This window comes from Cyrtonyx montezumae, unplaced genomic scaffold, assembly GCF_038088225.1.
Source record: "Cyrtonyx montezumae isolate F1298 unplaced genomic scaffold, pur_monq_1.0 scaffold_13, whole genome shotgun sequence".
Classification (NCBI taxonomy): domain Eukaryota; kingdom Metazoa; phylum Chordata; class Aves; order Galliformes; family Odontophoridae; genus Cyrtonyx; species Cyrtonyx montezumae.
In genome coordinates, this window is record NW_027071859.1 from 10,936,571 (window position 1) to 10,954,301 (window position 17,731).

The following is a 17,731-nucleotide window of genomic DNA, read 5'->3' on the forward strand; positions in this document are numbered from 1 at the left end:
TCTGCTTTTGACATCTTGAGGAAGCCAAAAAAAAAAAAAAAAAAAAAGGAGCATTCACAGCCCTGCTGAACTCAAACATTCACACGCTGAAAGAGAGCCCACAAAGGGGAAGGAGGCGGTCGAAGATATGGGTCAAAGCCGCCTCAGCGACAACATAGGTGAAACGGCGCTGAGCGCTTGAGGCGACGCGAGCACCCTGCGTGCAAGGGCAGCGGAGAGCACCGCGCCTCGCCCCCCCCAGCAGCGGGAGGCGGGTCCGGGGGAGCCGCGCCCGCCCGGGGCCGACAGCCACCGCGGGGCGGGTCTGCGAGCGCGGCGCTGGGCCGGGCAGGGCTGGGCCGCGGCGCGGCTGTCTCCGAAGCGCGGGGGATGGACGAGGGTCCCCGCGGCGGGCGCAGGCGACGGGCGGCTCAGGTAAGCCGGGTCTCCTCGTCGCTTGGCCGCTTGCGTTCGGCTGGGGAGAAGCCACCCGTGCTGCGGTATTTTGATCTCCGATCGGGTGTTGCCCTTTCCCGAAGGGCCGTAGGTTGAACCCTCGCCTCGCGTGGGGCGCTCCGTTCGGAGCCTGGCCGCGGTTCCGTTCGTTGCTGGGCCGGGCTGCAGCACCTGGCAGAGTGCGGGGAGCGAGGTGCCGGGATGTGACGGGGACTCGGAACAAAAGGTCGCGCTGCAGATGGGGGCGGGGGGATCGCACGCCCAACTTGGGTTCTGCTGCAAACTTTAGAGGCGGCTGCTGGCCGCGCCGTTCCGAAAGCTAGACGTGAGAACAGAGGGAAAGCTCCTTCTGTGATATTCATCTCAGCGTATGAATCGCCGTCTGTGCTGTGTTTCACTGAGCAGATACCGCAATTGCATTTCTTCTTTTTTTCTTTCTTTTTTTTTTTTTTTTCCTCCTAATTTAATTTCAAGGCAGTTTAGCTTTAATTTTATTTCTCTGGGTTATGTTATGCTAAGGCCCCTTGTATAAACGTTCTGTAATTCGAGAGAAATACAGAAACAGCTAAGCATCCTTCCAGAGCTGTTGCTGGGGGCAGCGATGTGCCTTGTTCCCAGCCTGTTCCTGGTAGCTCTCCATTTCCATACAGACGATGTTTGCTCTTGGTTGTTGTTTAGCAGCTCCTAAAGGCAGTGCGTGTGTGGAAAGGATAAATGGGGACAGGGGTGTTTTTTGCTTTGCTTTTCTTCTGCTCTCCATCTTCAAGGTCAGGAAAAAAAAAATATTGTAAATGACTTTGACTGTGAGCTCTGCTTAGGTGGGGAGAGCCAGAATGAAATGTGCTTGTTGCAAGAGGTTGTCCTGTGGGCAGAGAACCCTGTACACCCAACGCTAGTATACAAAAATACCCCGACTCACACTGCACCAAGAACTAAGATGATATTTACCTTTTCTCAATTACACTAAGTTTTATATTTTTCTAACATATAAGAAGATCGATATAGCAACAACATACTGTATTTTTTTAAGGAATAAACTTGGCTGTTTCTTATGTAGGGTTCTGTTTCTAGGTTCTTATAAGCTACCACCCCCTCACCAGGCCCGAAATAAAAACAAATCATCAAGTGCTAAAACTCCTGAGTTTCACTCTCTTAGAGTAGATCTTAAAAATATTTTAATGAAATGAAATTACAGATAATGGGATTAATGTGAAAGGCTTAACTTAAATTTATGGATTAGTGTGAAAGGCTTAACTTAAATTTATGGAGAGCATAAGGTAACAACTAAGAGTAAAATTCCTCAGCTGCATGCCGAACCACTTTAGTGTAGTGTGCCTGTTTATTACAGTTTAACTTAGATGTAAACTACAGCAACCATGGCAGAAGCTCACTGGATTATTGGCACGGTTTCTTAATCACTGTCCAAAATTTTATTGTGTTCTGCTCTATACTTTTCACTACCCTCTTGTACTGTTTATGCAGTCACATTTGCCTGTGAACTTCTCAATTAAAAACAAAACAAAAAAAAGCAAACCACAAGAAATTAAAAAGACAATGTATGCCAGTAATTAGAATGAAAAATATTTGATTAATTCACAAAGGAAAATGGTGAAGATCTTGGACACTATTTCATAGTTACTGTCAGAAGATGCCATTTTGCCATAATAGTGAGTCTGGTAGTGTATTTTACAGTACTGGGAAGATAATTCATTGCTAACATGCTTAGCTTGTCTTTGTAACATTGCTTTTGACACAGTTTTGTCAGGTTAAAATATGTTGTCCCCAACAGCTTGGTTGTCTCCTAAAGATGTCAAAGATTTGCATGTGCAGTATGTTGCAGATTTCTACAGGTTATGTTATACAAAGTTAGTGGTTAAAAAATGTGTATAAAAATAGCCATAATTTAGATGAATAACAATTCTCATACTTTATCAGAATCCACTATTGTACAGGCACTCCAAGTGAGACCTCTTTAATTGATTATATATATGAATTTGTAGATCTTATTTGGAATTTTTAGGAACTGTAAAATAGTTTTGTGGAATCACTGGCATTCTTTTGTACCAGATGCACGATGCACACCAGAGAACATGAACTTGATCATTCAGTTCACATTTTATACAGAACAGAAAAATAATGTTTTAAATCCAGAACTGGTATGCAATCCAGACATCATTAAGTCTTCTATTAAATCCCTGGAAACAGACTAAGTACGCCAGTATGAGCTGTAGTATCAATGGACAGAGGAATATGCAGAGTAGTAATACATACCAATTTGAGAGAGCCAAAACCTGTTTCCTGTGTCATGAATTCTGTATGTATTTGGATCTGTTTCAGTATTATCAATCATTCTTTTAGCAGCACTTTCTACTTACATTATCTATGAATGCAAAACAGTAGCATTAAATCAGAGAAAACAGTTTGAGAGGCATGAATTAAAATATTTAATATATGGGACAGCTTGAGAGTTGCAAAAAACACAGTCATAAATTTGAATTTTGCTATTTAAACTAAAACTGTAATAGGAGCTGCTAGGCATTCGTGTATGAATGATGATGAGAGCACTGCAAATGATGTGAGATGCATAGATCTTAATTCATGTGAAGTATTGATTTTACCATTCTTCTCAGTTTTCACAGTCCACAGTCCACACTTGTGTGTTAAAGTGAAAAATGCGTCTTATTTTTCTGTCCTCATATACCATTTGATACTCATCCATGGTCTGGTAGCAATCATTGCTTGTATGGAAAAAATAGCAGAAATAGGTCAAATTGTAAGAGGCGTATGAGGTAGGGGGGCACTGGCACACTGATATCTAAAAGACTTGTATTTGTTATTATGGATTTAAAATGTTTAGTAATAGTCTCGTGAGGAATATCTTCAGATTGCCAGACCTACCTTAATTCAAGAGTAGTTATTTTTGCAAGCCAACAACTGAAATATTGTAGCCTAATTGACAAACAAGTCAATAGAGAGCATAACCAGCACTCTGTGGGAACTTTCTGTGAATCTTGGCCTTCTTTTTCCTATTCATTATACTATTTCTGTGGGGCTGTTTGGAGTGGCAGTGACTTTTAAGAGCACAGGTTGGATGAATGGCAGCGCAAAAGGTGGAGCTAATGCCCGAGTATGAGACTATTTTGAATAAATCTGCTTAAGGAATTTGTGAATCCTGTAAAATGTGAACACTCGATTTTGAAAGTTCTACTAGCAATGCAACATGTGGTGTTATTTATTCCTACCATGAGTGCCACATTAGTTTTGTTCAGTCTTGAGTTTATAAATGTAATCCATAAGTGTACAGCTCTCACATCTGTGCTACAGCATCAGAGTATCATGGGAGTTGTCATATGTGGACTATATGATGGAATATATTCTGTGATATTGGCATCTGGAGTTTGGTTTCCTATTTGTCTGTGGTGAGCTCTGAAAGATTGAGTCATATCTGGGCGCTGCAGTTTGCACGCTTTAATAATGCTGTGGAGGTGGTTTGGTGTTTTCAGGGGGATGTATAGACCTGCACTGATTTTTTTAGGTAACAGCAATCCTGTACTGTCCTATAGGACTCTGGTACACACACATTCAATGGTTATTAGAAGCTTTTAAATATAAATGTATATATAATGAATGGAACTTTGATGGGAATATCTTTCTCCCTCTTGAATTACAGCTTGAATTCATAAATTATTTGAGTGGCCTATTTTATAATTAGATGTCTTAAGAGTCATGGTGGTGTTCTTAAAACTCATGTGTGAAAGCACTCTGCTGCCTGCATTATTTCTGTAGAGAAATGAGATACATGGAGCTTCATTTGTGCATCCATTTGGAACCGTTACCACCAGGACTGTTCTGGAGAGTGGCATCTATCTTGTACCTAACTGCTTTTAGGCACCTGCAAATGGGAGTGTTCTCACTGGACCTGAAAGCCTTGTTTGGCCAAGAAATAAATAAGATGTATAAACTATTCATTTTAACTAAAGGAAGAAGCATTTGCAGTGATGTTTCTCTCTTCCCTCCTCTTTATATTCAGTGGTGCATTAGGTACATCAATTAACCACGAGGTGCGAGCTTGTTTCTATGTCCCCTTTTCAGTTTGAAATAAGTTAAGCTCATGTCTCTGTATTCCCGGGAGAGTACTACAGACAACATCTCATAAACTGTTCTGTAGTAGCAAGAAGCCTTTATTTCTCTTGCACTGGTGTTAATTAGGCCACAGGAATGACGTGTCCTGCAATCAAGACATTCATCTGACGTGAGAGAAATCTGATCGCTGTGGGTATTTCATTCTTTGATCCAGGAAATACTCCATTTCATGCTGTCAGTGGGAATAGTCTAGGACAGGCTGTGGTCTGTTGGCTCTGCCTACATGGGTAGGTGTGACTGTGAGCCAGCCTTGTGGCCCAAAGACCACTTACCACCTGGTGCTTTTACTTCTTCCGTGGTTGCTTTACTGATGTTTTTACATTGCTCAGTGGTGCTCCAGGGTGTGCTCTTGCCTTCTCACCTGAAACTTCAGAATTGTGTGATTCCTTCCCTCATCAGTTTGTGAAAGGAATGACTTTCTATTTTATTCCTAGGGAGGCTTGAAGGTTTTGAACCCTTTTTTTAATACCATAGACACCTCTTGAGCTTCCAAGTGTAAACTGCAGGCTTCTCAGTTTAGTTTCCTGTTAGGTTAGAGGGCTTCCTCCTTACTATCCCAGTTACTTAAAGTTCATAACTGAAATTACTGTAGCCATGGTTAGAATTCTCACGAGAGACCGTTTTTGTGCTTCTGTTCTCTTATGAACTAGTAAATCCAAGAAAAACTTTTATTTTGGAGAAGATAAAGTCCAGAATTTGGCAAGTATGCTGTGATTACCTTCCAAAAAAAAGTCTTTCTTTTGGAGTGAATAGATAATTTGAGCATAGTTTGATTCAATTGCCTGACACAGTCATCTGAAATGCTTTATCATGTCCACTGCATCCATCATTGGGTAGAATATTCAAGAAGTACAGAAGACCCATGTCCTGCTTGGTGTAATGTCTGCTGGGCCAGCAGGGTACTATGAGGTGATGCTGAGGATATTTCTTTTGGCACTAGTTGCCTACACAGCTGAACTGAGCCCAGGAGTGTGGAATCATAGGATGACTTGCATTGAAAGGGATCTTAAAAGCCATCTAGTTACAAACTCTAAAGACTGCTGTGCACTAAGATTACTCTTTTATAGGCTGAATGTGGTTACATTGAGAGGTAGTGGGAAAGGGTGTTGTTCTTGTTTTTCAAAGGCGTTTCAGAGTAAACCTGCTTTCTGTTTTCTTTTTTGCCTATGTATTTGGTACACAGCCTGATCGTTCTCATTTTCATTTTGCAGCAGCTCCACATTAAGTCTGGGAGGTTAGTTTGAGTCAATGGCTTTCTGAGAGGGGAGCAGAAAGTATATCTTCTGGTTTCTCTTACGCATATTAGTATTGAGGAATTGTGGGGCAAAACTTCATAGGGAAATGCTGAGTGATGGTGACACTATGGAGCTGATCCACGTGGTCCTATCTCACGTAAATTGATCCCGGAATTGTATTTAAATAGCTGTCATAAAAGATGTGCAATCGTATTTATCATTGGTTTGTTATTTGGTACAGATGATTTCCTGTCCCTAGTTTTTTGGAGATTTTCTGATCTGGGAACTGGGGGAGGGGAAACATTTACTGTAATAATTCTGAGTTGTGCAAACATGTTTAGGTTGTAGAAGGCTTCATTTCCAAGAAGAATCTACTTTTTTATTGGTTGTGCTTCCTCCCATCAATATGTACATAGTCTGAATTGTACTGCATTGTTTGATAATTTTACAGTGCTTTACTCAAAGGATCATCTGTAGAGTGCTGGTGACACCTTTAGTTAAGGATTTCATGACAAATATAAGGCATCTTTGGAAGTTTCTGGAAATAAGACTTTAGCCATCTTCGTAATAACTGATTGTCAGGAGAGAAAATGGGAACTAGTATTTTGCAACTGTTTTTCCTGTATTTTTATTATTAAACCATAAGCACCCTGTAGAATTAGAGCACTTTCCTTATCCTCTCAAAATACTATAATAAAGCAGAGCTCTGTAATATCAATTACTATGGGGACAATTTGTGATTCCAAAGGAGAGCATGATTGGGAAGCTGGAAAATGAGTCTCTGAAAATGTGTTTCGTGCTCTGAATACATGAGATCTTGTCAGAGTGCAGTGCTGATGTCTACAGGGTTTATATTTTTAATTAGAGAAAATGTTACAAAACAGTAAGTGGATTTTTTTATCAACGGCTTTTGCATTCCAGAGGAAAATAGAAAATATTTCCTAATTTTGAAGTATTCTGGGGATATGCTGTCTGTAGAACAGATTTGTGTTTCTGAAACTAGTTAAGCATAGTACTTTTAAATTTTGTATCCAAAAGGCATGGAGAAAGCAGACTTACGACAGGTCTTAGAAGTACAGATAATCTTTTTGTCCGTGTTTATACCGTGAGACAAAAATGATTGTGGCCTGACTACTTAGGCCTTTGTTTTACTGTGGTTTTGATTCATTACAGCACAGACAGTATCATGTTGTCCTTTACTGAACTAAAAGTAAATCCGCCTAAAAAATCCCCTTTTGTTCGGCTGCTGAGGAACACTGTGGGCTGCCAAATCCTGGTGTCTGACTCACCACAATCGTAATAAAGTGTTTGTACTTCTGCAACTGCAGTTATTCAGTGTTTTCTTATATATTTATAAGGCAAAGGGCCACCTACACATTAAAATAATACTTTATAAAAATATATGCCTTGTTTAGAGTGAAAAAACATTTTATTAAGAAATTACTAAGTACCTACTGTTAACACTTTAAAGCTCCCCAGGAGTAAATAATAATCGTTTATCAAAAACCAAGATAACACTTTTAACAAATTTTTATTTTCCATGTAATAGCAGTGATAGACTGTTCTGCCATTGGACTTCATAAACTTCCAAAATGTGGGATATTTAAACTCCTTCCAGAACTCTGTTGTCTTGCCCATCTGATCCATCTTGATAGTGATCTGATAACTGGGAAGACTATTTCCTTCCTTCCTTCAAAAACAAAACAAAACAAACAACAAAAAATCTTTAAGGACAGAGACTGACCTGGCCAGTGCTTATCTGCGTTACTAACTTTGGTGCGTGGGCTGTGACCCAGCAAGCGCAACCCAGGAATTTAATTCAGCTGCTTGCAGGGTGAGTTCCAAGCAAAGCAGTCCAATAAAACTTGGAATGATTGCTCATCAACCGAGGAAAGGAAAGTGGCCCTGAATCAACGGCAGGTACGTGTGTGGCTGCCAAATCAAGTACCTGTTTGCACAGAGCATGTCTGCTACCCTACTGGCCTAGGTAGGCACCCAGCTGCCTGCTGTTGGAGAGGAAATGGGTTTTCTTACAGCTTCTTGATCTCATCGCCATGATCTCGTGGTGGGGAAATGTGCTTTCTTATTTCTCGATTCCTTATCTTTTTATAGGTAGGAGTCCTCTCATACAATTCAGAATTTTAGCTGTTTTGATTGGCAGTGATTTCTTTCTTCCTATTAGAAGACCAACAACATTTTGTTGTGGCTTTTTTTGTTTAAATGTTTTTTCCTTTTTGCTTGATAAATAAGTAGTGTTGCATGTCATTTTTTCTTTCCTGAGCTTTGTGCTAATGATATTTTAACAGTTTAATTGAAAAGGACTAACTGAAAGTTGGATCATTTGTATCTATCTTCACCTCTGCCCTCTAGACCCATGTTTGGTGCTGGACAAAAAATAAAGTGCACAAAAGTGAGAGTGGGTGCTGGGCACCAAAGCAGTGCACAAAGCATAGAGAAATATATGAGCAGAAACTACGATAGTTCGCAGGAATGCATTTTAATTGCTGCTCTGAGTCATACTATCACTACAGCTGTTTCCAAAAGAAGACATTCATATGCTAATGATAGGACATTCACACAAGGAAAAGAAGACATTAGATAAGCAAATACAAAATATTACACAACCTCTCTCTTTTAGTTTTTAATGTGTTCTCTGAATCAGTAAGCATGAAATATTTTGTGATGTAATTATGTATGCCTTAAGTAAATGGCAGTTGATTCATGGTATGCCTCTTTCAGGGTATATATTCTTAATTCACTTTGGTAGGAAGGAGTGAGTAGTATTACAGCATTGTGCTTCTCAATTCACATGGCAGTGCAGTCCTGCTTGTGGAGCTGACTTCCTTTCTCCTTTTTTTGTTTTGCCCATAAAAGGAGAAAAGTGCTGCCATATGACTTGCTTCAGAGAGAGGACCACAGGAGGAGGACTTGGGGGGAGATTATTCAGGTAGCTTTGTTTCTTGTGCTGTTTCAGATGTTATTAGACATTCTCCTTTCCATTTTTAATCTCATATAACCATCAGAGTACATGGTAGTATTCACTTCAACTGATGTTGAAATAAAATATTTCATTATTAGAATAACTTCTTTGGTGTTTCTTCTTGTTTTGTTTTTTTTGTGTGTGCAAGCTACATGGATGAAAAATTCTAAAGGAAGGCTGAATATAAATGTATTTAGAATGAAGAAGGAAAAAAAAAAACAAAATATTTCTCAGGGACTAGACTGTCCTCCAAACCTGCAGAAATGTTTCTTTCCTGCTGGTGATTAGAAGAATGACTGTGTGGTATTCTCCCGTGACTGTAGATAGGCATGCCTAAGTTTACTGTTTAGTTTTTCCCTGTTAAAATTTGCTACTCTAGTTTTCAAGAAAAGGGAATATTCAGGGGATTCTCTGAAGATGTGCCGAGAAATCAAATCTAGAAGTCTCCGTGCTTTTCCACGACTCAAGGTCTTGTACCCCTTGCTCTGTAGTTACACAGTGACTTTCAGCGAAAATGTAATTTCCTTTTGACACTTTCTAACAACAACAACAAAAAACTAACAACAAAAAAAAAAAACCAACAACAACATCATCCTTACATTAATGAGAGCAACCTTGTTGCCACTTTGTGATAACAAATATCAGCTCTGAAGAAGGGCCACCAAGCTTTTGCCCTGATTTAATAGGTAGTGTTGGACTTGCTTATGTTTCAGTATCTATCTGTGCAGCCAGAACCAGTCTTAATCTGTCAACCCCAACCATGCTGCCTGCTGATCTCCTGAATGTATTTTCAAAGCCATCTCCAAGTCAATCCATAGTATTTATTTAATTTTGTTCCAGTCAGTTGTACATTCCCTTTACTTGCTGATCCTATGAATCAGTTTGACTTGGAGGTATCTAGATTAGCTCTCTCTTCAAGCTCAGTCTCATGTAACGTATTTTATTAGAAATGACAGCATAATGGATCTACCTGTGGAAACCAAAATATTCTTTTCTTTAACAGATGTGAAAAGACCTAATTGTTGACTTTTTTATGGAATGAAAGCTTTTTTTTTTTTTTTCAGGGAGTCAGAAGGCAACTGGAGAAAAGAAGATACTGGTATTGAACAGTTATTTTTTACCTTTGTCTTTTTGCTAGTGTCATTGTAGTTATTCTGGGCTGCATGTCAGAGAAAAGAGAGTTAAGATCACATTTTCTTTTTCTGACAAGCTGGTTTAAAACATTTTTTCCACATCAGAACTAGGATTTAGGCCAAAATCTGTGAAAAACAGATGCCTGCCTTGTGCCAGCAATGCAATTGTCTCTGAGATTTAATTTTTGTTAATTCACTTGTGTGCTGTGGCTTTTGTTATGCTTTAGGGTTTTTTTGATAGTTCCTCTTGGAAGGTCTGATATTTTCAGGTTAATTGGGATGATGGTGTTTGTGCATGTGCCCGTAGAAATCACTCATGTCACTGCTGTGGTAGATGTGGCATCTTTTCTGTCTTTTTGAAGACAGAAGCACCTATAGCTCAAGGTTGTACAACTAAAGGTAAATGGGCATAGAGAAGTTCAATGTCTGGGACTATTGCACTGGACAGAGGACAAGGAGTAAAATTTCAGAGCCCAGTGAACTAACCAATGGGTTATGGTTTCACAGAATAATAGGCAGTTTTGCCAGTGCCACTCAATTTTAAGGCTGTTTCAAGGTAAGCAGAGCTGAGATGGGAAGGAGCGCAAATTAGGATAATTTATAGGTGTGCAGTTATGAAAGATATGTATGCTTTTGTGCTCAGTGTAATTTTTTATTATCTTGTGATGCTGGGTAATGTGGCTTACATCTATACAAAGTTTAAAACACAGTAATTCTTCCTCAGTACAGTATTCACATCCACTTTGTGCCAGGGTAGCTAACGTTCTCCTTTGGAAAATTTTTATATGCTTTTGTTGTGTTCACAAAGACTTCTTCCTCATGTTTCTTTTAATGCAAATTAAATGAAAATGCTTTTGGTTTGCATTTGTGTGAAAAGTAACACGTTCTGGGTTTCTGATTTAGAAGAATTTTGTGAAGATACGGATGAGTTTGTGAATTAATGAAAAAATCAGGGCAGATTATTTCATGAAACACTAACCTTGCAAAGTGTTTGATTTGATTCTTTGCCCACCAGGCAGGGACTTGGAGGTTAAGTTTGGAGAAGCAGAGTCCCAGCTGCTGCATGTTGGCTAACTGTCAGCAGAGCTGCGCCCACTTTGTGCTAGCTGACAGGCTGGGCTAGTGCTCTGCTGGCAGCAGTCCAGGCTTGCTAAAAGGAAGAAGTCACATCCTCATCTTCAGTCTTAGTTGAACATTAAAAATAAATCCACAACCTAAAGAGTGCCAATTTTCACCTGTGCTGTACAGAATACACCTGGAAACACAAATACTCAACTGTTCTATGTGTATTTCTTGACTTGAAAACAGAACCCAGGTGAAGGTGCGATATTAGAACTAGAAGCTATCATGCCTAGATAAGGTGACCTGTTGATTCTGAAATACGTTGGCTATTTATGGAATTAACTTCTAAAATGAAGTTCTCCAGGAGCAACTGAGAACTATAATCGTGATACGTGTTTATAATAGTAGGAACTAAAAAAGGAATGGATATGGCGTGTGCCTGTTTGTACTGTTAGAATTTTAGTACTGTTCGTGACACACTTTCGTCCTTTGCCAACTAACACTCTCCCACATCGTGCCCAAGCATAGTTCTGGGGTTAGTATAGAGAGTGGACCATTTCCAAAAAGCTGTTTGGATCTGACCAGGCTGTTCTGGAGGGACAGGATTTTAATTGTACAGCCTCAAGCTGTACCATGCTAGCTGGTGCCAAGCTCTGAGCATGGCTATTTGCCCTGCTCTGATTTATTTTCTGTTATATATGCAGCCTCAGATCATGCTTTTCAGGAAGCTGGGATTCAGGAGCTTATTTGGGAAAGCAATAGCAGGAGTCTCTGGGGAAAAAAAAAAAAAAAACACCCAACCAAAAATCAGTCAATTCTGAAGCTGAGATTCTATCTAAAAAGATGGAAAAATAATCCACAGCAAATGTAAATCTTGAAATAATTGAGTTTCATATTGTTTGTTTGAGAAAAGCCCAAGGGAGTGAACAGGTATTTAGTCATTTTGAAAGTTATATTTAGATAAAAATATATATGAAAAATAATAGTTCGGCTTTTTAAATCTAAATGAATGAATTAAATGTAAACAGCTGGCACCTGCAGTGATCTCTGATTAGAAGGCATATATCATGGTAATAGTTGAGAATTTATCCCTATCCTAAGCTTTGCCTTCTGTTAACCAAAGTAGCAGTAACAACTTGCTAACACTAACCCAAATTTCTCTATCTTTTCCTTTTCCTTTTTTCCTTTTCCTTTTCCTTTTTTCCTTTTCCTTTTCCTTTTCCTTTTCCTTTTCCTTTTCCTTTTCCTTTTTTCCTTTTCCTTTTTTCCTTTTCCTTTTCCTTTTCCTTTTCCTTTTCCTTTTCCTTTTCCTTTTCCTTTTCCTTTTCCTTTTCCTTTTCCTTTTCCTTTTCCTTTTCCTTTTCCTTTTCCTTTTCCTTCCTTTTATAATTTCAGCATTAAAGGCCCCTAATGTATTTACGAAGACTGCACAATATTTACATTGTACCAGCATGGTACTAAAAGTTTTAAAAAGCCCATGTTTCTCACTATACATATTTCTGTTGTTGTTTTTTCCTTTTTTTTCCCCCATAAAACAGATATTTGTAATTTCATTTTGGAACATGTACCTTCTACTTTTTGTGTAAATGATTTTTAAAATGTGAAATAATTCTGCAGTTGCACTGTTACAATTCAGAACGTGACCTCTCTGTTATGCATGACATATTCTTAAACTCCAGTGTTTCAGCTTTGAATTGCAACTTTCTGTATCCCGTTCTGTGATGCAGCTTTGCTTGATTCGGTATTTGCAAGTGGCAATAGCTTGGCATCTTTACTATTAATACTTCATTGAATCCTGATCAGACAGTCTTAATTATTTCTTTCACAGCAGGAAACTTTCAAAGTAACGGCTGTGTTTTGCATTAAGTTTGAATTTCTTGTGGGCTATTACTGCTCAAATCCCTGGGTGTGTAATAAGCATTAGCACCAGCAGTTCCCTTAGACTACTAGTCTGCCTTCGTGCTTCATTTCATAAATATATTTTAACTAGAGATGAATTGACTTGGTAGGTCTTACCAGAGCTGTATGGAACGGTTTCTAATATGTTCATCTGTGATGATCTTCCTCCTTGTTGGCCTCCTTCCTTTAAACTGGCTTTAAGAGTGGTTGCTTGTTTTGTTTTTGTCAAGGTTCCATGAGTAGGCAGCAGTATGTATTTGCTTCTGTGCATTTTCATTATGCTGTTGTTAAAGAAGACAAGACTTTCTTCCTGATGCAAGAATTCTCCAGCTGTAAAGAACAGTTGCATACATTTGTTCACTCCATTTGAGTCACAGTGTTGTATGGAATATACTGGTATTCACTTATTAACATTTTTAAGGTGGTGTCCTATGATTCCCCTGGCTTTCCTCTGGAAGACTCTGATTCCAGTCATTGATTGTTTATCTCTACTTCTAAAGGAACATTGTGTCAAAGAGCAACATTGGAAAATTCGAAGCTCTATCAATTAGAGTAGTTTATTTTCTCTCTCCTGTAGCACTTTCCCACTCAGTGGCATCTCAATCAGCCCAAATGTTTTAGTAAAACTGCCTCACGGGCCATTCCATGCATTTATTGCTAGCTGAACAAGATGTGCCTCCTGGCATCTACATGTTGTTGTTTTAAATGCCTGTTGCATACTCCTTTGTTGTTGTAGCTTTACTAAACTGGACTGGCGCTGTTTTTTTTTTTGTTTGTTTTCTTTAGTTCTTATTTTTATTTAGGATTGAAGGACGTTTGGATATCAAAAATAAGTTTTTTAAAAGGTTAAAAAGGCTTCCACAGTATAAAGTATGTTTTTGTTAAAAGATCTAATACCGTGCTAACTTGCAACTGAGTTGTTCTTAGGACAGTAAGTGTAAATAGCGAGGTTGCTGTAGTTTCATGATTATGCTGAGAAGGAGGTACTTTGTTATAGTTGCTGGGCTTTGTTTCAAAAACTTGGTTTTTCTATATTTGCCCAAATTGTATTTGGGCTTCTTAAGTAACTGCTCTGTCCCAGGCAGTCTGTAAGCTTTTAGTGAGTAAACTTTAAAACTGTTGTAGGAGAGCTTCTTTTTGCCTGCACTGTTCTTTTTTTTGGGGGAGAGAGAAAATAAGGTAGATAACAAAGCAAATTGGTCAGGCATGAAAGTGTGGAAATGGTCAATATACTCATAATTCAAGAAAAACTCACTGACCCATCTCTATGTCTACATTTGATGTCACAGTTTCCAGTTCACATCAGCCGTGCAATTAGGGATGGCTCCTATTCTGAACATAGAGATTTTATTTAAACAACCCAGTAATTTTGCTTTGCAGTGCACAAATTCTGAAGCTTATCGTATATGTTTTATCTTCTGTTCTTTCATCATAACATTCATCATTCTTCATTTCTCACAGCAGCTCTTCATTCTATATAGACTGGATTTTTTTTTTCTGTTCCAAGGATTCCAGCAATTCTCTATCTTAATTTGGAAGAATTGTTCAATAATTCATTAATTTTCCTGAAAAACATTTATGTTCAGATGCTATGGTAGAATTCTGAGAGATGTATCCTATTTAGAGGGGATGTAGTGGTTGTTGACTGTTGAACTGTGAACTTTGTGGTCCTCTTTTCATTTAATACTTTAAAAAAGAAGTGGGAATGTAGCAGCTTTTTTTTTTTACTCACTGAGGCACTTCTGTTTTCTTTCTCTTGATAATGGATGGTGAATTCAATTAAATTGTGTTGCCTCTGGCATCAGTGACTGAAAATTTCTTTTTTTTTTTTTCAAATTGATTTCTCCTGATGATGAGTTTAGTAAATACAGTTCTGCAGATGCCTACTCTGGCATGAGATTTTTAATTGATTAATTAATGCATTTGTTTAGAGTTAAGGTATGTTTTCCTCCCCTTCTCAAAGTGATTTAGGATCTTTTTTGTTGTTCTTACTCCTCTCCAAAGCAAGATAATACTGTGTCAGAAGAGTCTGTGCTGGACCTGACTTTTCATAACTAAACTCTAGTTGTTTGTTTGTTTGTCGTTGTTGTTGTTTTTTCTTCAAGAGGCATCCAAATTTCAAGTCCTGTTTCTTTACCTGCACTGATTTTTATTTTATTTATTGTTATTTTTTTCAGTGTTCATGTGTGGAATCCTTTCTAACTGTATTCATCCATTCTATTCTATCAACTTCACTTTCATCCAACTTTACTACCTCTCTCATGTAGTGAATTGCTTTGTTTGTTCTGTTTAACATGAGCCTTTGCTCTGTTGTTGCTTGACCACTCTTCAGTGACTCTTAATGACATGAAGTTTGAAAAGTAGCTAGTAGCTGGGAGTTAACATGAGGCTGGTAAGTGGGATGCCCTCTTTGAAATGTTCCTATTGTTGCTCGCTTAGTGCTGAAGTGACTGAATCCTTCAGACTTGTCCTCAGTGACAGTGGGTCAAGAGGAAAGGGGCGATGATTTCATTCACCTTTAATCAGTAAAGGCTGTGGAAAATTATGGTTGCTGGTGCTGTCTGTGTGATGTAGGGCTGGAGGGTCAAAAAACTTCTGTTACTCTATCATTGCTCCAGAGGACATTGTAGTTTCCCGGGTTTTGTGGGGTATTTCCAGACTCTTTTCTGTCCGTGGGTGTTCCTGTTTTGCCTGTTCACTGATTCCTCTTTCTTGGCTTCTTTCCCACGAGTCATGAAGTTAAAATAGTAGAATGGCTTTATCAATTCCTATTATTCAGTTCCTTGTAACTCTCCATGGAGACAGTTAAAACTGCAGAGAGTCTAGTCCAATTTAACTCTACAGGACCTTCCTAAGCTCAGTATAAACATTTTTTGGTATCCTAACCCTGGGAACAGTAGTTCACTATCGTGGTGCACTGTACTATAATAATTGACCTTTTGCTTTGGAGATAATGCACAAGAGAAGATACGTTCTCATTGCTTTTTAAAAAAGGGAAATTACTATAATGTTTTAAAGACATTAAGGTAACTATTCATTTTTACCTACTAATTTAAACATTCAATTAATAACAATTCTTTCAACAAATTTTAAAATTTGCAGATTGCAACCTCTCTCTAAGTATCAGGAAGGCTCTGGATCATCTTCAAGAAGGTAGGAATCAACTCAGGTACTTCAGTCTTGCACAGAACATGTTGAGCAGATTCAAATGTCATAATTAATGAATGCACAACTTCCCTTGATCGACATCTTGTTATACAGTTTTACTGTTGCATCTAACTGCTGCTTTCAGAATGCTGTGTGGGCATAATATTCTTTCTCTGTGGCTTTAATTCTTTTTTTTTATTATTATTATTTATTTTTATAGAACAAAAAATGAGAATTTTTCTTTCCATGTACTTGCTTTCATTAATGCCACTGTTTGTTTTGAGTCATTTCACTATTAGGTTTTCTGTTTAGACTTTGGAACAGTGTTGGCCTAGATGAAAAATATTATCTGTTCTCATCTGTCTTGAAGTCCCAATACCGTTATTATTTAAGCCTTCTCCTGCTTCTTTCTTTTTTTTTTTTTAACTCTTCACCATGAACGTTCCCATCAAACTGACTCAAAATAATTTCTATAACACACTCAGTTGCTACAGAACTAGAGAGAATTTGCAGCCAGTAGCAAAATAAAGCAATGCTGAAAACACATTTTTTTCCCTAGAGAAGGGCAGTTCCCTGACTTGGCCAGCTACTAATTGTTATAAAGGTTTGTTTACTCAAAGGAGTTATTCCTAATTAGTTCTCTGTGTGGGTGCTGTACTTGAGAAATTAGTGTTTCATTCTGATTTAATTTAATCTGTCTTTATAATGAATTATCGTAATTTGTAGTGAGGCATTTAGTTTTAGGAAAAAAAAAATCTTTGCTACACCACTCTCTGAACTTCAACAGAGAATTCTTCAGAAAGTGTTGAAACACTCTTATATTTTGAAATGAAATGAACAAAAATCCATAGTTAGATTAGATATTACTTTAGTTGTACATTTATAAATACAGTCACAGAAACATAACCATGGAATTTTCCATACCAAAAATTTATTCAACTGATTTATGGACCTGATGAACTTGACCTCTGTTTTTTCTCTTGCATACCAGTACCAGTGAGAATTCTATTCCTGTGGCTTTAACAGTCTGGATAACTGCATGTTGTAAAATCCAAATTGAATAGAATTTGTTCTGAAGAATTATATAACATAAAAATTAAGTTAAATATTTGACCATTTCAAACCAGCAAATTACTTTATAGATTTTTGGAAATTTCATATTTCATCTTTAAAATAAAAATTTCAATTTCCACTTGATAGTATTTGGTATATTAACTCTAAAATAAAAAAGATTTCTTTCTGAAGAGAAGGAAAAGCAGAGTTTTTTCACTTGCAATCTTGAATTTTTTTCATGACAGACTGACGTTGAATGTTTTCCATCAACACTTTGAATTTTTGAATGTGAATTGGAAATACTTTATTTCCAGGTAAGATATAAGTAAGTGTTTGTATTAAGTATCTCCTTTCTTTTACACTGACTGTAAGAAAGCTAAAGAATGCAATAAGCTAGACTTTACAGTGTGTGAAGTGTTTGTCTTTGTTGAATGAGTCTACTTTTACTTCAGATTGAATAAGATATCATTTCTCATTCCTGTGACCAACTGTTAATGGCCTAAACTTAGATATAATTTATTTTTATGATTAAGTATGTACCTGCTTGGTAAGCTAGTTGCCATTAAACATGGTGGTTCGATTCTGTTTGCCCCTTCTGTTGTATCATCACCTGAACTCATCTGTGATGTTTGGCTTTAGGGAAT

The 17,731-nt window shown here is 37.9% G+C and overlaps 1 protein-coding gene across 4 annotated transcripts in view; it reads left to right on the top strand.

The window, feature by feature from the left end:
• Positions 1-258: 258 nt before the first annotated feature.
• The window catches only part of CYRIA (CYFIP related Rac1 interactor A), a 49,707-nt gene continuing 32,234 nt past the window's right edge, over positions 259-17,731 (top strand). The window contains exons 1-3 of one of the 4 annotated variants that reach the window (XM_065730688.1): positions 259-414; positions 15,990-16,040; positions 17,333-17,401. The gene's annotated coding sequence lies outside the window, so the exon portion shown is untranslated. Of the gene's footprint in view, positions 415-15,989; positions 16,041-17,332; positions 17,402-17,731 lie in introns of those variants that run through there. The other 3 variants (XM_065730687.1, XM_065730686.1, XM_065730685.1) reach the window with 3 other exon arrangements.